The sequence below is a fragment of the Chelonoidis abingdonii genome, chromosome 14 (assembly GCF_003597395.2).
Source record: "Chelonoidis abingdonii isolate Lonesome George chromosome 14, CheloAbing_2.0, whole genome shotgun sequence".
NCBI classification, from domain to species: Eukaryota; Metazoa; Chordata; order Testudines; family Testudinidae; genus Chelonoidis; species Chelonoidis abingdonii.
The window spans coordinates 24,388,931-24,404,332 of NC_133782.1; the positions used below are offsets into that span (position 1 = coordinate 24,388,931).

Genomic DNA, 15,402 nt, shown 5'->3' on the forward strand with positions numbered 1-15,402 from the left:
ATATAGGGGACATTGGAACTAATACCCCCCTACAGAGTTGATCTGATATTCCTCCTCTCTAAGGAGATGCTCAGGTCAGCTCCCTGATCTGACAAAGGAGGAGTTACACTATACTCCCAATCTGGCAGTTGTGCCAGAACCAGCAAGACTGCCATCATCACCTCCAGATGAAGCGGTGACTTCTACATCCCCTCCCCACCCCAATGACTTCAGGCAGTTACAGGACCTTCTCTGCAGAGTTACTAGAGAGCTTCAGCTTCCTCTCAAGGAAATCCAAGACTCCAAGCAAACTCCTAGACAGCCTGCATGTTCTGGACCCAACAGAATAGGTCTCCCTGTTAATGAAGTTATACTGGAGCCAGCTAGGACAGTTTGGCACATCCCTGCCACCTGCACTCCTACCTCCAAAGGGGAAGAGAAGTTTTATTACATGCTGTCCAAGAGTGCAGGATTTTTGTTTTCTCATCCTGCTGCCAATTCACTGGTGGTCCATGCCCCTTCTGAAAGGACTAGACAGCAACATCCCCACTCTGCTTCTGCTGATAAAGACAGAAAATGCCTGGATCTGATGTGAAAAAAGGTCTTCTCATCATCCAGCCTCCAGTTTTGTCCCACAGCTTAATGGGACAAAATCGGAGGGCCCGGACAATCTCCATCCGAGGATATTAAAGGAACTGGCGCGTGAAATTGTGAGCCCGTTAGCGAGAATTTTTAAGCAATCGGTAAACTCGGGGGTTGTACCGTACGACTGGAGAATTGCTAACGTTACATATAGTATCTATTTTAAGACAAGGGAATAAAAGTGATCCAGGTAATTATAGCCTGTTAGCTTTACTTCTGTAGTGTGTAAGGTTCTTGGAAAAATTTTAAGGAGAAAAGTAGTTAAGGACATGAGGTCAATGGTAATTGGGACGAATTGCAACATGATTTACGATAAAGGTAGATCGGCCAAACCAACCTGATCTCTTCTTTGAGAAGGTGACGGATTACTTAGATAAAGGAAATCGGTAGATCTAATTTACCTCGATTTCAGTAAGCGTTTGACACGTTCCACATGGGGAACTGTTAGTTAAATTGGAAAGATGGGATGAATATGAAAGTTGTAAGGTGGATAAGAGAACTGGTTAAAGGGGAGCCTCAGCGGGTCGTACTGAAGGGTGAATTGTCAGGCTGGAAGGCAGGTACTAGTGGAATCCTCAAGGATCGGTTTTGGGACCGATCTTATTTAACCTTTTGTTACTGGACCTTGGCACAAGAGCGGGAATGTGCTAATAAAGTTTGCGGATGACACGAAGCTGGGGGTATTTGCTACAACGGAGAAGGACCGGGATACATTCAGGAAGATCTGGACCACCTGCCTTGTGAACTGGGTAATAGTAATAGGATGAAATATAATAGTGAAAAGTGCAAGGTCACTGCACTTAGGGATTAATAATAAGAATTTTAGATATACGTTGGGGACGCATCAGTTGGAAACGACGGAGGAGGAGAAGACCTTGGGGTATTGGTTGATAGCAGGATGACTATGAGCCGCCAATGTGATATGGCTGTTAAAAAGAAAATGCGGTTTTAGGATGCATCGGGCGAGGTATTTCCAGCAAGGAGAAGGAGGTGTTAGTGCCGTTATATACGGCGCTGGTGACCCCACCTGGAAATTGTGTGCGTTCTGGTGTCCACTGTTTAAGAAGGTGAATTAACTGGAACAGGTCAGAGACGGGCTACTAGGATGATCCGAGGAATGGAAAATCTGCCTATAAAGGAGACTCAAAGAGCTTGGCTTGTTTAGCCTGGCCAAAAGAAGGCTCCGGGGATATGCTTGCTCTATATAATATATCAGGGGGATTAACGTTAGGGAGGGAGAGATTATTTAAGTTTAGTACTAATGTAGGCAAGAACGGAATGGGTACAAACTGGATATTAGGAAGTTTAGACTTGAAATTAGACGAAGGTTTCTAACCATTAGGGGAGTGAAGTTCTGGAACGGCCTTCCGAGGGAAGTAGTGGGGGCAAAAGACTTATCTGGCTTTAGATAAGCTTGATAAGTATATGGAGGGGATGTTATGAGGGATAGTTTATTTGGGCAATTGATCTTGGATTATCGCAGATAAGTCTGCTCAATGGTCTGTGAGGGAATGTTGGATGGGATGGGAACTGGGTTACTGCAGAGAATTCTTTCTGGGTGCTAGCTGGTGGTCTTGCCCACATGCTCAGGGTTTAGCTGATCGCCATATTTGGGGTCGGAAGGAATTTTCTCCAGGCGGATTGGCAGAGGCCCTGGAGGTTTTTCGCCTTCCTCTGTAGCGTGGGGCATGGGTCGCTTGCTGGTGGATTCTCTGACAGCTTGAGGTCTTCAAATCACAATTTTGAGGATTTCAATAACTCAGTCATGGTTAGGGGTTGTTATAAATGTGTATGGGTAGGGTTTTGTGGCCTGCCTTGTGCAGGAGGTCAGACTAGATGATCATATTGGTCCCTTCTGACCTATGAGTCTATGAGTTCAGAAGAGCCAATTACCAGGTGCTACTAGTCAAGTATAATTTCCTGAATTACGCCAAGTTTGCAGAGTTTGCTGACAGCCTTCCACAACAGGACAGAGCTTGTTTTCAAACTCTGATAGATGAAGGCAAACTGATAACCAGGACTGCCCTCCAATCTGCAGTCGATGCTGCTGATATCTCCTCTAGAGCTATGACTATTGCCATCGTCATGTACAGGGAGTCATGACTCCATGTTTCAGGGTTCCCTCAAGATGTCCAGAATACCATTGAAGACCTCCCCTTCAATGAATCACACCTCTTCAACCAAAAGACAGACAAGTCCTTTCATACCATGAAGGATTCCAGGGCAACCCTCCACGCACTGGGTAGACACACATCAGCCCCGAAGAGGAAGTTTCATCATCCATTGGCCAAATGTATGGCTCAACAGTTTTTCCAGCAGAGACCCTATGAACCACCACATAAGAAACAGAGGATTCAAAAGCCCTGCTTCCCTACATCCTCTGCAACATGGGAGCTTGAGAGCCACAAAATACTAAGCCCAACACCTCCCAACTCCCCCACATCATTTGGGGGTCATCTAGCACTCTCTCTCAACACCTGGGGTGGATAAGAAAGGACAAGCGGGTGCTGAACATCATCCACTCTGGTTATATGATAGAGTTTTCATCCCTACCTCCCTCCCCCAAAACTCCCCTTACTATCCCTCTTCGGGGACCACTCTCAGAAGAGTATTCTCAAACAAGAGGTGAACTTCTTACTGCAGTGAGGAGCAATAGAACATGTCCCTCCTCAATACCAAGAGAGAGGGTTTTATTTGGCCTATTTCCTGATATTCAGAAAGAAGAGTGGTTGGAGTCCAGTCCTCAGCCTCCACCATCTCAGCCACTTCACACACAAACTCAGACTGCATGGTCATGTTGGCAACCATAATTCTATCTTTAGAAAAGGGTATGTGGTTCACGGCTCTTTATATGAAGGATGCCTACTTTCACATTGACATTCATCCCACCCACAGATTCATGGTAGGCACCAACCATCTTCAGTACAGAGTACTCCCCTTCAGAATAGCTATCACCCCCAGCATCTTTACTGGTCATAGCGGCCCACGTCTGAGGTCGTGGTCTCATTGTCCTTCCCTACTTCAATTACTGTCTCCTTGTTGCCAAGTCCTGCCAGGAAGCCTACATGCCAACTTCCATGATGCTACACCTCCTCTCTTCACTGGGAATCATGTCTGCACAATCTCTGGACCTCATTAGGGGAACTTTAAATTCTGTCACTGCAAGAGCATATCATCCCAAGGACAGGTATCAGACCATGCACAATATCATAACTCATGTCACAAAGCAACCTCCATGTACTGGTCAAGACATGTCTGTCACTCCTAGGTCATATGGCCTCTTGCACCTTCGTCACTCCATTCACAAGATTCTACTTTAATTGCCTTCAAATTTGACGGCAATTAATATACTCCCTAAGCTGTCATTCCATGAACCTCATGGTGACAGTTCTAGACAGTTCCCTCCTCTGGCTGACAAATCCTCATCAGGTATGCGTCGCCGTGCCCTTTCTCCCTTCCTCTCTGGACAGGGCCGTTATTACAGATGCTTCCCTATTAGGCTGGGAGCCCACATGAAGAGTCACACAGTACAAGGTGCCTGGATATCTCAAGAGTCGAGGATGCACATCAATATCCTGGAGTTGCGAGAAGTACAGAGGAATGTGAATCCTTTCTTCCATTCATCTATGCTTACAGTGTCCTTATAATGTCAGACAAAGTTATGACTGTCTCTACATCAACAAGCAGAGGGGATCTGCCTCCCTGGGTGCAGAAGCAGTCAGCCTTTGGGGCTGGTGTTTGGAACTGGTGTAATCAAAGCACCCTATCGACAGCTTACCATCCTGGGAAACCAAATGTGCTAGCAGATTCCCTTAGCAGACATTTTGCAGTTGACTATGAGTGTGAGCTCCATGATTCGGTACTGCACAATATTTTCATTCTATGGGGGACCCCAACCAGGGATCTGTTTCCCCCACAAGCAGACAGGAAGTGTGCTACGCATTGCTCCAGAGGTGCCCTAGATCACTCCCAGAGCAACACTCTGCCTCTTCTTTGCTTGGACCAGTTCATCTATGCCTTCCCTCTGCTACTACTCCTGCCACAAGTTCTACTCAAAATCTGACAGGACAGAGCACGAGTCATCCTGATCTCTCCATTTTGGCTCAGACAGTTCTAGTTTCCTAACCTCCTATGCATGTCATCCCGACCACCAATCTTCCTTCTAATCTTCCTCGAGCTCCTGACCCAGTGAAACAGCAAGACCAGGTACCTCGATCTGTGTCCCTCTCTCCACCTCATGGCTTGGTATTTGGATGGACATTATCCTTAGAATGTTTGTGCTCCAAACAGTCTGGAGACACCAAAGAGGCATTCTCCCAGAGACTAGATATTCCTCTCCTCTTGGACTATATCCTATCTTTGCAGACATCAAGTTTGTCCATCAGTTCCTTGTGAGTCTACTTGGCAGCGATCAGAGCATACCATCCACCATCTCAGAACTTCTCGGTCTTTGCACATCCACTGATAATAGATTCTGGAAAGACCTAATAAGAACCTTCCCACCTACACAGAAGCCTATTCCCTAGTGGCACACAAATCTTGTTTTCTCAGCACTCAGAAGGCCCCCTTTGAGCCTTTAGCTGCTTGCTTCCATGTCCCTCCTTTCCATGAAGGTTGCTTTCCTTGTAGCCATCACCTCAGCAAGAAGGGTTGGAGAACCTGGAGTGATGATGACAGATGCTCCATATGCTATATTCCATGAAGATAAGATTTCTTTGTGAGTACACCTCAAATTCACCCTTAAAGTAGTTTTGGGATTTCACTTTAGCCAATCAGTTCACTTACCTGTGTTGTTCCCAAAACAACATGCTTCTGCAGAGGAACAAAGACTTCACTCCCTCAGTGTTCAGCAAGCCATGGCTTTCTACCTACAGAGAACAAAACCAATCAGGAAACCTCTGAGGCTATTCATCGCAATAGCAGAAAGAGTCAGATCTCAAAATGGATCTCTGGCTGCATTCTACTCTGCTGTCAGCTTTCAAACCTCTCCCTGCACCATGGGGTAAGAGCTTATTCTGCCAGAGTGGAAGTTGCAACTATGACATCAGGCAGTACCTCTCCTGGACACCTGTAAAGCGGACATGTGGGGCTCCTTTCACACGTTTACAAGACATTATGCCCTGTTGCAGCACTCTTCTGCCGATGCCTTCTTTGAAATGGTGGTGCCCTGCTCAGTCATACCATCTACAACCTCACACCCTCCTCCTACTTAGGTTCTGCTTGTCAGTCACACACAGCGGAATGCAATACGGACCATCACTTGAAGAAGAAGAGGAAGATGCTTACCTGTAGCTGGAGGTTCTTTGAAATGTCTGGTCCCTATCAATTCGACTTCTCACCTTCCTTCCCCTTTACTTCAGATCTTATCTGATTCACAGTTGGGGAAGGGATTGGAGAGATGGTTGGTCTACCCAGACCTTTATCCTCTCAGTCAGAGGCAAGAGGTGAGCCAGGGCACATGCATGAACTTATGGATTCTGATTTCAAATTCTCCACCTCTGGATGCATGATTCGCATGCATAACCCACAGTGGAATAAAAATAGGGACCACAAATCTCGAAGAACTTTCAGTTACAGGTAAGTAAACCTCCTCTTCTCTTTTGTCTGTCTCTTCATATCTTTCCCTCAAATTTCCCTTTTTAATTCAACTTTGTAACTGGTATTTTAAATATGGAGCATTTAAATGTGGAGCATGGTTTGTGTGACAGGTCCTACACAGAGTAAACTTGTATTTTAAATTATTTTGACACTCCTTTCCAGCTCCATCCCTTCACTCACCTATCTTTTAAATGTGTTTTTCATGTGAACCATCACCTCAATTTTTTTACCTGCTGGCTTCTCATTCTCACTTTTTATTGCTGCCCGTAAATTTTCCAAGTTAAAATTTTACTTAGTGTTGTCTTGTCGTGTGACCTGGACATGGGTAGTCATTCTTAGAGGTCTGATCAAGAGTCAGGTCTAGTGGTCCGAACAGGAGTCAAGCATAGGGGTTAGAACAGGAGTCAGTAGCCAGGAATCTGAGCCCAGTGTCATAGCTAGAGGGGTCAGAGTACAGGATTAGAAGTGAATTCAGAGGTCAGAAATTGGAGCAGAGAATCAGAACCAGGTTACCTGGAGTGAGGCAAGGCTGGGTCCAAGATAGGAGCAAGACTGGGAACAAGCAAGCACAGGAGCTATCACAGCCAGGGCAAATGTTTTGAGCAGCTGATGAGCTTGAGAGCCGGCCTGGCGACTCTTCCAACCAATCAGGCAGTGTGGCCAATCAGCCAGCCTCCTTCAGCTCAGCTCCACTCTTTAGGTTTCCCAGAGACTGGTTCTGCTGCGGGCTTGATTCCAGATGCTACTTTCATTTCAGGACTTTCAGTCTCTAGCAAGTTAGTGACTCATCTGCCATTCCTGTACCTAGCTTACAGCTCCATCATTTCTGCAAACTGCTCAGGTTTTTACTAGCATTCCTTGAAAGGCCGTGTGATCTGATGGAATGGGCACAGGACTCAGGAAATCTGAGGTTTAGGTCCTGCTGTCAAATAGTTATGTGGTCCTAGGCAAGTCTTTGAATGCTTGTGGACCCTATTTCCTGATCTGTAAAATGAGGATAAGAATAATTAACTACCTATCTTGCATGGCTGTTATGATGATTTAATCAGTGTATGAACAGCACTTTGAACTAATAAAGTACTAAGTATTAATTAATTAAGTAGGATTTGGGGTATCTCAGGGATACCATGTAAGTTCACACTATTCTGATTCATTAGCATAGGTCAAAATCAGGATTTTAAGTCAGCAGTTCAGATTGGAGACATCTGCATTGTATAACAAGAGGTTCATTAAATCTTTTCTGATGCAACTTCCTGTTCTATGAATCCAAGCAGTCTAGTTACTGTTCCTTGTGGACAGAAACTCCTTCAACTCAGAGGCCCAAGAGAAATCTTCTGAAAGATTTAGTTTATAGGAATAAACAATGCAACTCAGATACAGTAAAACTCATTTTAGATTTTAAAGTTTCTTTTCCCAAAGAATGGATTTTTAATTTACCAGTCGCCACAGTGCCAGCTTTGTTCATGTTCTGAAGCAGAGGAGGATTGAGTTAGAAAGGTCGGATGCTCCAGAGAGCCTTAAGAAACTAACAATTCTGTCACAATTTAAGACCAGTTTTCCAATAGTTACACATTACAGAAAAGCAAAGTCTCATGGGATTTATCTCTTTATGAATTGCACTCATAATCAAGGATAGATGGATTAGAACTTTCGGTGCCTGTGGGTACGTTACTAAAGACAGCATAGATTGATGACTCACAAACGTGACTTTTGTGGGATGGTCAGGGTCATGGCTTTGTAAAAGAACCCATTCCCCCACTCTGCATTCTTTACATCTCTGCAGTGTGATGTTGGCTGTATCTTCTCCTGTTAATGAGCTCCTGGGACCATGCATTTTCTGTACTGCAGATTGCCCACATGCACACCAGTGAGAGGCAGGGTCATCTCATGGGAATAATTTACTAGACTGGGAGTCAGGAGACCTGGTTTCTATTTCTGACTCTGCCACTGATCTATAAGAGCTTGGGCAAGATACTTCACTTTGTGCCTCTGTTTTCCTCCTCATCCTTTGTCTTGTCTATTTAGAAAATAAACTCAGGGCAGATGACTGTTGCAAGATGGGGTCTTGATCTCAGCTGTGTCCTTTCAAGACTATAGTAATATAAATAATAAAATGGTAACTCTCTTGTGCTCCCCAAACAGACACCTTACTATTCCAGAATCATGCTTTATTTAAGAGAAATAATTTCTTGTACCAAACATGGGGGAAATCGCCACTAGGAACTAGAAGCATAGTAACTACTAAACTCATTCTTTCTTGTGATCTCTACACAATGCAGCTGCCCAGAAGGGGGAAAGTGTGGTCATTTAATAGAGGTGTACAAAATCTTTCAGCTGTTTGGGGTGATATATCTGTGAAACATCCCATTTTAACTATTTTGCAAGCTTCCAAACCCATTGATCTTGAAAGGAGAGAAACAAAACCTAACTCAGAAAAGGGGTGGAATGGAATCCTGAAATCAAGGAGATGCATGCACCCATGGCTGAAAGGCACATGTTAAGCAGCAATAGTTATTTTATGAATATACAATATTATTTGCCTTATGGGCCCCATGCTGCTAGAATAAAGATGACGCCGGCCACTTATAGCTGGTTGAATTCCAACTGGCAATACTAGTGGTCATGGGGAATGCCTCCAACAGGAAAACACACACACACATGACTTCTGATGCAGCAAGAGAACTCTGAAACATTTCAAGTGACTGTTTCCTTGCAATGTTATAGCAATGTGAAGCTTAGGAATTATTGATACTGTCAAATTATTAATTCCAAGACAGTTAGCCGAGGCAGATTGACTCTTTTAACATGGCTCAGAGAATTTGTGAAATGCAGCCTCTTCTTCTGAAAAACCAAGTAAAAAACAGCTTTTGATGTATCTCCTGAGTGCTTAGAGTAAACTCAACCAATCAGGTAACTAAAAAAAATAGTATGAGACTCAAACTGTATAATCTCCATCACGTGATCTGTCTCAGCCAAGTGCTGAAATTTGATGAATGAAATTTGTAATACCAGTGTCAGAAACTGTCTCAAAATATTTGAGGACATCCAGATGGGGCAAAAACTGTTGTGTCCAATTTCAAACATGTGACAGATGTTCTAACACCATTTTCAAACACCACTATGTTTATGGATACAGTTTGCACTTAAATGAAAACCGATTAGGAGTACTTTTGAGTTTCAAGTCAAACACTTTTGACAGCTCAAGTATTAACCCTCTGCAGCAAGAAAGCTGCACTATTGTCATATATTCTGCTCTGTCAGAAAATTAAGATTGTTCAGCTGATGGGATGTTCTGAAACTCTTGACCAACCTCACTCCAAGACCTGAGGAGACAAAATGCAAATGTAAATTATGTAAATCCTGTTATACATGTTCTATTTTCAATTCCTTATTTTTTTCTATTATGTTTCATACTGAAGGATCTCAAAATGTTTTTCAACTGTATGTACAGAGGAATTATTTCTTACACTAATCAACTCTGTTGGAAAGCGCAATAGGGTCTTCATAACTGCAAGTGGTGAGGCCCTCAATTTTAATTCTCTTCTGAAATATGGACACTTCTAAGCACAATATACCCTGACAATGTGCTGGACTGAAAGTGAAGAATGCCATCTCCTGAGTATGCTTCACTGCTTCCTGTAATGGCATAGATTTTCCTTTAGATAACTGCTCTTATGCCTGTTAAAGCAGATGTGATTACAGCCTTAAAGGTGTATTATAGCATATAACTGATTGATTGATTTATACAGATATATAGGTGGGTCTATGATAACTGCAAAGACTGTTAGAAGACTTTCAAAGGAGCCTCATAATCTCACCTTGAATCTTCAGCACTTCTCTGGCAGATGGCACTATATTTGACAATTTGATATGGCAATACATAAGCTATGTTCAAAATATTGCTACTGTAAATGGATAGCTTTTATAAAGGCTTGTTTTCAGACATCAGAGGGTTTTTAACTCCTGACATAACATAGTAAGGTATTTTAAATAAAAAAAAATAGTATGAGACTCCAACTTTGTGACGTCCATCATGCAACCAGTCTCAGCCAAGTGCTGCAATTTGATAAATGAAATTTGAAATACCAGCATCCAAAACTGTCTCATAATATTTGAGGACATCCAAATGAGGTAAAAAGATGAGAAGTAATTCTTCCACTCTACTCCACACTGACAAGGCCTCAGCTGAAGTATTGTGTCCAGTTCTGAGTGCCACTTCCAGGAAAGATGTTGACAAACTGGAGAAAGTCTGGAGGAGAGCAACAAAAATATATTAAAGATCTAGAAAACTTATGCGGAAAGCTTCAGCTTATGAGGAAAGATTGGAAAAAAATGGGTTTATTTAGTACGGGGAAGAGAAGACTGAGGGAGGGGCATGATGACAGTTCTCAAGTACATAAAAGGTTGTTACAAGAAGGAGAGTGAAAAATTGTTCTCATTAACCTCTGAGCATAGGACAAAAAGCAATAGGCTTAAATTGCAGGAAGAGAGGTTTGGGTTGGACAGTAGAAACAACTTCCCAACTGTCAGGGTAGTTAAACACTGGAAAAAATTTGCCTAGGGAGGTTGTGGACTCTCCGTTATTGTGGGTTTCAGGGATGGTCTAGTTATTACATAGTCCTACCTTGAATACAGGGGACTGGACTAGACCAGGTCCCTTCCAGTCCTACACTTCTATCATTCTATGAAAAGTCAACATCACCCATTGGTAACTAGAAAGAGGCTGCGAGGGAAAAGATGTGTTTCTATAAGTGATTCACAGAAACATTCTCAACCTCACCTGGTAGGATGTGTGTGATAGGGTGTATAAAAGAATTAATTAAGGAGCAACTCTGGAACAAGGTGACCCCACCCAGCTGCAGCTGAAGAGCATGCTCCAGCTAGTGGTGGAGCTTAATAGGGAGCCAGACAGCTCCGAATAGGCCTGACAAGGCAGAGAGAAGGCCCTACCCTGAGAGCTCCAGAGAAAGGGCAATGCAGAAACCTGCTGGAAAGGAAGAACCTGTTGACTGAGACCAGTGGAGCTGAAGGTTCAACTAGTACCACTTCTCTCACTACTGTGAGACAGACTGCAAGACTTTGACAAAGAGTGGGTGGTAGGAGGGAGCCTAGGGAGGCAACCATAAGGCACTCTTGTGTACTGGACATCTGATAACCCACACAGGGTCCTTCAGGGAGATAAGACTGAGTGATAACCTGACCAGAGGGTCAAGTCAAGCCCCAATAAAAGACAGACCCCCATCCGGTGTTAAAAATGTCCCGGTGGAAAGACATGACAAACAAAGATCTAACCCTTAATCACCAGGCAGCACCACCAGCAAGCTCCATCCATCACAATATGTCATGTGGACTCTGTCTAGCGATTGGCCAGTTCGCATTATTAAGGCAGTGTGGAGATGAATTTTAAAGAACAACTTTCAAACATAAAAGAAAAAAAATCCCCTCCAGGCTACCACAGTGTGAAGTAAAGGGAGTTTCACATCAGAACTCTGGTTCTAAGCACCCTTGAACTTTGGGGGCCAGTCTGACTCTCTCTGGCTTCACATCAAATTTTAGGCTATTAGCCCATTAGTGTGGAATTTGAAATTTGCATGTGTGTCTGAAAACAAAATATCTGGAAATTAGTTTTTCCCTTTATTTACTTGTGATTGGTCCATGTTTGCCCTTCAACAGCTGACAAGAACAAAACAGCCTCTTGAAACACCATCTCCTGTTTGTTTTAGGGCTACATTCTCATCCCATTGAAGTCCATCAGTCTGGACAGGGTTTGACCAGTAGGAACTTATTTACATCCTGTGTGTTCTTTATTTGTTTTATTTAGGCAAATGTATCCATTGTGATTCATATTGACCAGTACAACCTTTTAAAGCACATGACAAAATAATAAAATGACAAAAATTAATCAATGAGACTCCCAACTGTGTCTCAGAAAGTTGATTCAAACACCAACTAGTCTTGGAGAACAGAGAATCCATTCAACCTTCTTAGAAGGTCAGCGTACTTGGGCTTTGTCAGACCAATCAGGGAAGCAAACTTCAGAGCCTTCTAATGAGAACAATTTGCTTTCCACCCTTCCTCCCCTTTCCCAACCTATAAGTGTCCAACTTTGAGGGCTTCAAGTATGAGGACTCAGTTGACTTACAGACAAGATGGCTCATGCAGTCAGGTTGTGATCTTGGTTATAAATTCATGTAACCACAATGAAGTCAGATATTCTATCAGTAGCTAAATAAATAGCAACAATGCAACTGATATCAGCATTTGTCCCGTAGTCACTAAAGCAACCAAGGTTCAAAATGTGACATTACCCAGGATACAATCTGGACTGTAGAACAGCTGTGTCACCTTAATTCTCTAGCCTGGGGTGTCTTTTATGCTGCTATGCTGTCAGAACACCCAATCCTGGCCTGTTCACATAGCCATCAGCATGCAAATTCGCTCCCAGAGCACTCTGACCAGTCACTCATTAATTATGTACAGGGTGATACCTACAAGCTCTTAGTCCCAACCTTGTTCCCCCAGCAATATGTGTCTTTTACTGTCCAGCAAACTATTGAACAATGCAAGCTCATAGAAAGACTGTCATTTCATCAAAGGAAAATGATATATGCACCAGCATTGTTATCCCAAAAGGAGTTTCCCACACATTGGTTAATCCAAACACACTGGTTAAAGTAAAGCAATAAGATAAATTTATTAACTGCAGAAAGATAGATTTTTAAATGATTGCAAGTGATGATGAAGAAAAGTCAGGTCTGGTTACAAAAGAAAGAAAGGAGTAATATGCAAGCTAATACCTAACTTAACAAGCTAAGTGAATGTAGAAGCAAAGTCTTTGTCTCACCATATATGCTGTTGTAAATTTCACAGGCTGGGTGTCATTTCAGCCTGGGACCACTCTGTCTTAGTTTAGTTCTTTGAGTGTTGATGCCATGATCAGAGAGACAGGAGGAGGAGAGATGAAGTCAAATGTTTTTCTCCTTCTTTATAATTCAATCTCTTGTGCTAGAAACATCTGTGCTGAGTCATGGTGATGCACAGTCCATTGTGGATGTGAGCTTTGAATCATCCCTATGATGAACTGTAAATTTCTTGTTTACACCTCCCATCTGCTGAAGGATGGTCGCTTAAGTAGGTGATGCCCCTTTAACACAAGTCTGGGGTGCTAATGTATCTTTGTCTCTGAAAAATTGGTATGTAGGACCCAGAATTACTATGTACTTCAGTAACAATCATACAGTAGAATCTTATAACCTCACATATAGTGCCGCTGCACATATTTTAACAGAATAATGATATTCAGCAGATTATGACTTTTCAAATGGTACCTTACAAGGCATACTTTGTACAAAATTTATCATAGTCTTGTAAAAATGGTGATCATGATAATATAGACTGTCACACAAAACCTTTAGGCTTTCTGGATCAAACTCAACACATTTAAATTTTATCTGGGAGGAAATCAGTGCAGTAGCTAGTGAAGTCTACATGACATAGGTGTAATAGGCTTCCCATGAGTAGCATCCCTAAATAATTGAGCAGCCACATTCTACAAAGTTATCAACTATTGGAGGGGAAACAGAACCTTGAAGTCAGACCTTGGCAAGTAAGTGAAAGAGGAAATGCTCTTCAAAGAATAAGTTTATAAATATATTTTTATTTTTAAATGCCCATGGTGGCAAGGTCCTTCACCAAAGACTCTTATGTAAATTAAGCTGTCATGGGATAAAAGGGAAGGTCCTTTCATGGATTGAGAACTGGTTAAAAGACAGGGAACAAAGGGTAGGAATTAATGGTAAATTCTCAGAATGGACGAATGGGTACCTATCTGGTGGTTTCCCATAGGGTCAGTCCTAGGACCAATCCTACTCATATTTATTCATAAATGATCTGAGAGGGTAAATAGTGAGGTGGCAATAAGTTTGAGTGATGATATCCCCACAACTACTTGAGATAGTTAAGATCAAGCATATTGTGTACGAATCTTCAAAAAGATCTCACAAACTAAGGATTTGGGCAACAAAATGGAAATGAAATTTTTATGTGGGATAAATTGTAAAGTAATGCACATTTGGGAAAAATAATCCCCAACTTACATACATATGATGGGGGCTAATTTAGCTACACGGTCAGGAAAACGATCTTTGGCGTCATCGTGGATAGTTCTTCTGACGCATGTCCACGCACATGCTCCACCCCCGTGGCCCGTGTCCCCCCCCCCCTCCCCCCCCCCCCCCCCCCCCCCCCCCCCCCCCCGCCCCCCCCCTCCTCCCCCCCCTCCCTTGTTTCCCGATCGTACGCCCCCCCCCCCCCCCCCCCCCCTATCCTCCCCCCCCCTCCCCCTACCTCCCCCCACCCCTGTGCGCAGAGGCATCAAAACAGCAACAGATGTTAGGAATCATTAAAGAAGGGATAGAGGAATAAGACAAAGTATATCTATTGCCTTATATAAATCCACGCGTACGCCCACATCGAATACTGAGTGACAGATTGTGGTTCCTCTCACTCAAAAGATATCTAGCGCACTAGAAAAGGTTCAATGTTAGGGTTGGTGAGAGGGTCACCATACGAGGAAAGTTTCAGAGGCATGCCTCTTCAGTTGGAAAAGAGGAACTAAGGGATATGATTAGAGGTATTAAAATCATAGTGATGGTAAGAAAGTGGGATAAGGAAAGTATTATTACTATCATAATACAAGAACTAGGTCACCAAATAAAATAGGTTGCACGTTTGAAGCCACATAAGGAAGTCTCACCACAGCGCACCAGTCAACTGGTGGAACTCCGCTATCTAGGAGGTGTGAACGCGGGACTATAACATGTTAAAAGGGGAACCCGTGATAATTTCATGGTGGCTATGTCTCAGTACTGGTATTAGCCAGGAAGGGTAAAGAATAGTGTCCCTAGCCTCTGTTCATCAGAGGATGGAGATGGATGTCAGGAGAGAGATCATTTGATCATTGCCTGTTAGCTTCACTTCCTCTGGGGCACCTGGCATTGGCCACTGTTGGTAGACAGATACTGGGCTAGATGGACCTTTGGTCTGACCCAGTACGGCCGTTCTTATGTTCTTATGTACATTTTCTGTTGAGGTGAAAATTGTGTTGCCTTGCCAAAAACAGAAGAACTCATACATGGAACAAAATAGATAATTTGAGGAGGTGAGGGGGTAGTTTTGTGCGTT

The 15,402-nt window shown here is 43.1% G+C and overlaps 1 protein-coding gene across 5 annotated transcripts in view; it reads left to right on the forward strand.

Annotated features, from left to right (window-relative positions):
• PTPRT (protein tyrosine phosphatase receptor type T) overlaps positions 1-15,402 on the forward strand; it is a 715,857-nt gene that overhangs the window by 593,725 nt on the left and 106,730 nt on the right. The window lies entirely within an intron of this gene.